Source organism: Xyrauchen texanus, chromosome 30 (genome assembly GCF_025860055.1).
Source record: "Xyrauchen texanus isolate HMW12.3.18 chromosome 30, RBS_HiC_50CHRs, whole genome shotgun sequence".
In the NCBI taxonomy this organism is placed as follows: domain Eukaryota; kingdom Metazoa; phylum Chordata; class Actinopteri; order Cypriniformes; family Catostomidae; genus Xyrauchen; species Xyrauchen texanus.
Genome location: NC_068305.1, coordinates 26,625,794 through 26,631,793, shown reverse-complemented (window position 1 = coordinate 26,631,793; position 6,000 = coordinate 26,625,794).

Sequence of the window (6,000 nt, the reverse complement as noted above, 5' to 3'; positions counted from 1 at the left end):
ATCAGTCGGGCACAGTTGTGTGCAGTTCCTTCTTCTGGAAGTAAGGAGGCAGGGTTGATAGCAGTTTCAATGTCAATATTTATATCCACATTTTTACTCAAGAGAGTGGCCTCCCATTTAGCTCGTCTTTGATTAGAGATAGAGCCTAAGCGAGTGTTTGTTAACAATTTCAGAAACATACTGGCGGCAGTAATTCAAAAGACCCATTACTTGCCTTAGACCAGTAACCGTGTTTGGTTTTGGAAGTTCAATGATAGCTTTAACTTCGTTCAGGAGTGATCGTCTGCCATGCACACCCACAATTTGCCCGAATAAGTCACTTCAGGCAGTGCTAGCTGTGCTTTCTTCAAGTTCACTTTGAATCCCCGTTTTGGAGGGCATTCAAAACAGTCTGTACAGCAGTCAAATGTTTGAACTTGGTTGGACTAGCAATTAAAATGTCATCCACATATTGTAGGACAACAGATCTGTCATATTCAATTTGTTTTCTTACCGGATCGATGAAGGATGCTAGTACCTGATGAAACAGTGTGGGTGAGTTGCAGAAACCTTGTGGCAAACGACTCCATGTCCATTGGCGACCCCTGCTGGTGAAAGCAAATCTGCCTTGGTCTTCCTTGGCTAGGGGACAAGTCCAAAAACCGTTAGAAATGTCTAAAGCAGTAAAAAAACAATGTTCAGATCCTATCTCATGTAGGATAGTTGCGGGGTTGGCCACCAGAGGGTGCATTTTCTCAGACACTGAATTCAGAGAAGTGTAATCAATGGTCAAACTCCAGCTCCCATCCGGCTTTTTGACAGGCCACATGGGAGAGTTAGTGGGAGAGAAGCAGGGAATCACAATCCCCCGTTTGCATAGTTCATCAACAACCGTGTCAGCCCCCTGTCGAGCTTCATTTTTCAAAGGATATTGTCTTTTGGCTTCATGCAAAGGACCTGGGATGCTCAGTGGCTGAATCTGTGCTAAACCACAATCATATTTATCTTTTGCCCATACATCAGGAAATTTGGAAATTATAAACTTCCACTCAGAGCGAGTTTCAGTTAACCTAGCAGGTTCAGCCACTGCACATCTCTGCTCATGGTGGGGGCCACTCTGAGATAAGCGAATTGTTTCATTGCAGCCAAGCACTAGCTTATCTTGAGAAAGCAAAACATCAGCTTCGAGTTCTTTCAGAATGTCAACACCGATTAGAGTCCCTACAGAATTTTTCCCTACCCAAAATTCAGTCCAATATACTTTTTCAGAGTTAGAAATGGTTAGAGGGACAGGAACAGATTTATGATATACATTTGTGCCATTTAGACCTTCTATATACAAAGTTTCAGAAGTGATCTAAAGATTGAGATCTGTAATTGATACAGTCGCGCCCGTGTCAATCAAAATAAGGCATTGCCGGCCTCCTAACAACGCATGTATGAATGGGCGGGTGTCTGCATAATTACATGAACCGGAGGCCGCTGACCCCTATTCGTCACCTATCAGCTGCCTCAGCTTTTTGAGTTCAGCTGTAGTCAGAGAGTTAAGCTTCGGAGCATCACTGTTGACAGAAACATCATTTTTAGGACCTTCCTTTTTCTCATTTCTGTGATTTTTTTTGTTTACCACTTCGACAATGTCTAGCAATGTGGCCCTCTCTGTTACAATTTCTGCATCTAGCGACAGGCTTGGTACAATCTCTAGAGGTATGACCTCTCTCATCACAATTATAATAGATTATGTTATTGCGGGGACTCATTTCCACTTCAACTGACACAGCAGATACTTTACCCACATTAACATCATCATCACGTGTTTGCAAACGGCTCCAGCTTACAGAGCACCAATGAAGCAAATCCTCCCAATATCTGATGTCAATGGCACTGTTCAACAACATGTCTCGGTATTGTTTGTTCAATCCGCCTGTAGCGGATTCTATCACTATGGCAGAATCAAGATCTTCTATATTGTTGTTTGCAGCACAGTACGTTTCATATGCTATGCTGAAAGCTCAATGTATTCTAAGGGGTTTTCGCCAGCCCTCTGTTTAATCTGTGTTACACTGGTCCAGGGAAAAGACCCCCGACCCAAAATATCTTTCACGCGTATCTTGTAATGTGAGTAAGCTTCACAAAACTCAGGCCAATCTGTGGGGACTCGGGGGTGGAAAGGAGCAATCTGAACCGCCCTTAATTTGCTGGTGGGAACCCAACCCTCAACCAAAGACTGTATATCTGCCATCCCCAGATTCTGTTCCCTAGCAACGGCCTCTAGCCTGTCCCATTTAATTTTGTTTGGGTTATACAACTTAAAAGGTTCCAACCCTGCAAGCAAACTGTTTTTCTCAGCAGCCGTGAGCCTGACCCATTGACCATCCTCACAGCCAGCCCCCATCTCAGCATTCAATCCTCCCAATCCTGATGTCGGATTGGGGCGGCGAATGCCGTCTCAATGGGTTTAGACATTTCTCTGGGGGACAAGTTAAGATTTCCGACCCCCGGTTTCTGCTTAATCTGCTTTGTGTGCATGGCAGGAATTTCTGAAATGTTATAAGGTGGGGGGCGCGAAACAGCCACATTCAACAATCTGCGCGCCTCAGCATATGGCCCATCGTTCTGATTATCAGTCTGCTCACCGAAAGCAGCCGCTGCCTGTGCAGTCTGAGAAGAGGAGGTGGGGGCCAAGGGAGGACGGAGAACTGTCTCATCTTTCACAGCATTTTCTGCTTTTTCACAAACAGCCTCGAAACCCTTACTCAAACTACGCAGATCACAGCCAACTTCCTGCCCAATATTTTTTGCCACTCTATCATGCTGGGCAATCAAACTAGACCATCCGTCCATCATATTTGGAATTGCCTTTTCATGGTTTAACGGTATACCACCCAGTTTACAAATCCATGAATAGGCAAACACGGATAGATATTTGGCCCTATCAGCGTCTTTTTTGTTCTGCAGCCAGTCAATCTGCTGCATGACTTTCCAATCAGAATCCAGGGGTTTGAACTGACCATTTTCTTAATGAGTTGTGCACATTTCTTTGATTTGAGCTCGTCAGAGCAGAGCTGTTTACAGCATGTGCCCTCCTCGTTTTGGTCAGAACTACTCAGAAAATTCCCTTTATCAGACATTTTTCTTGGTCACAGTTGAAAATCACTACCGAAAAGATTTTAGCAGCAAATATTTTACGTGGATAAATTAACTATAGCAGCAACAATACTGGATTTCTACACAATACACCACAAAGTATTCTTCACAAACATCCTGGTCACATATACTGATCCATACCAATTCGGGTCACAATTTATTTATTTACTTGGGACTGCTCCTGATGCATCCCTGGCAAAACAATCCCTATTGTATTTTATTTTATTTTATACCTAATATCTGAATCCCTAACTGCCTGATTCACTAAGCTCGGGGTACCCCTATCTGAGGTGGAAGAGACTGAACAGGTTTACGGTGCCACTGGACCTCCCGTCCAGGGACGCACTCTGCCGGGGTGGTGCTACACCAATGCCCACCTGGGCACCCCACAGAGCACGTTTCACTTGCGCTGTTTGCTGTTTTAACCCTTAACAGCTCTCTCAGTGACTTCTTATACTCTCAATAGTATAATTAAATTACTCTTCACTCGCCTCGTCGGAGTGAAGCTCTCCCGCTCCCCTTCAAAATCTCTTCCAGTCAGACAGCCCTAACAATTAATAAAAGCTTCCTACCTTGTTTGCTGATTTGCCAGAGATGTCACCACGGAGTGATTGCCCGCTAAATCCTCCACCAAACTGTTAGGGGTATAACAGTTATGACCCGGACCAGATATGGAGAAAGAAAACCAGGAGTCGAGAAATTCAATTAAAGAATCAAAATTTACTGAAGAATAGTTTGCAGTGAAATTGGTAGAGCCAGAGGCAAAGTCTCACGAGGAGATCGAAAGCTAACTCGTACCCTACACAAAATCTTACATCAATTATACCATTTGCAAGGACGTACATTCCATTATTTTACTCCTGATTGGCTAAAAGAACATAAAGTCACAACATATAGATAGTTAAATGGCCTATCAACATTAATCAGCGCACTTGTCGTCCGCGCCCGAGATTTACGTCTGAAGTGACCTCGCAGATGGTGTCTTCGAGTCGGCCTGGTGTGCACCCCTGGTTCAAAACCTAGGTAGAAGGTCAAACGCACACACAAAACACTGACGAACGACAGTTCTTCTCTGGGCACAAGAGAGCCAGAGCACACATTATCAGGCCATTTGAACCAAAACAGAGAGATAAAATATTCACTCCTCGGGCAGAGGAGAGGGTTCAAATAACATACATTTCTTCCCTAAAGAAATAATAAGAGAAAATCACACTTCTACTATTCAGGTGTTATTACATAGGACTTTAAACCATATAATTAGTCATGGAAAGGTAACAATCAAACACAGAATACATCTGGAACACATGTTTAACGCATCCCCCTGACCCCCTCCCTGAGAGGCTGGAGAGCGTCACAAATAAGCTTATCCCCCAAAAGACCTTCAGCCGACGTGCAGGACAGAGAGACTCTGGAATGTTCCTAAAAGAGACTCACTAACATTCAACACACATATGATTCAAAGTATATTTCAATTATGCATAAGAAAATAGAATTGATTATGTGATCATGCATATAGTTAATTCATCACTTTATTAAAGAAGTTAAGCAACAGAATACAGATAGATATTAATATAAAAGGATATATATATATATATATATATATATATATATATATATATATATATATATATATATATATATATATATATATATATATGTATTGATATATCTGAAGAGCCAAGGGATTTTGACCCTCACCCTTCAATACCCAAACCTGAAATTTTATTACATAAACATTCTGTATGTTGTAAAAAAAAAATAGACATATTTTACAATAAATAAATATATACTAACAAGGAGAGTACCTGCTCTTTTTGCACTATTTTTGTTATCTCTAGCTTTTGGATCAACCATAAAAAGATAGGGTGAGTGTCTTTGTAGGAAATAATTACTGTATGTTTTAAAGATACTCTGGGTTCACTAAGTTGAGCTCAATCAAAAGCATTTGTGGCATAATGTTGATTACCAAAAAATGTATTTTGACTTGTCCCTACTTTTCTTTGAAAAAAAAAAAAAAGTACAATCTGGGTTGCAGTGATGCACTTACAATGGAAGTGAATGTTGCCTGTAAACATTAAAATACGTACTGTATCAAAAGTAATTGTAAGGGCAAGTATGTTCATTATGACTGATACAGACCTTCACACACAATATTTAATGGGTATAGACACACACACACACACACACACACACACACACACACACGCACACACACACACTCACAAACATACATTGTGTCTGAAGGTCTACAACCCCAATCCGAAGAAGTTGGGACAGTATGAAAAATGCTAATAAAAACCAAAAGCTGTGATTTGTAAATTACATTCACCCTTTGCTATATTGAAAGCACTAAACATCTAAACATAAAATTATGTTTTACCTTGTTTTCATTGTTTTTTGAAAATGTACTGTAATTTCCAATCAGATGACTGCAACACACTCCAAAAAAGTTGGGACAACCGAGTGTTTACCAATGTGAAACATCACTATTTCTTCTAATAACACTTATTAAGCATTTAGGCGCTGAAGACACAAGTTTGATAAGTTTAAAAAGTGGAATTATCCCCCATTCATCCATTATGCTGATCTTCAGCTGCACAATTGTACAGGGTCTTTGTTGCCGTATTATGCACTTCACAATGCATCACACATTCTCAACTGGAGATGGTCAGGACTGCGGGCAGGCCAATCTTGTTCTTGTGATCTCTGCTTATTCAGGCCAATATGTTTTTTATGTTTTTCAACCTGGCTGTTGCACTTTACACCATTCTCATTCCCAGGTAAGTGTAATATGGCACTGTTCGCAGTAAAACATGTTTCTATAATTCTCCTTACTAATTCATTATTATCAGTTCAAAACAAAATCTAAAAAGT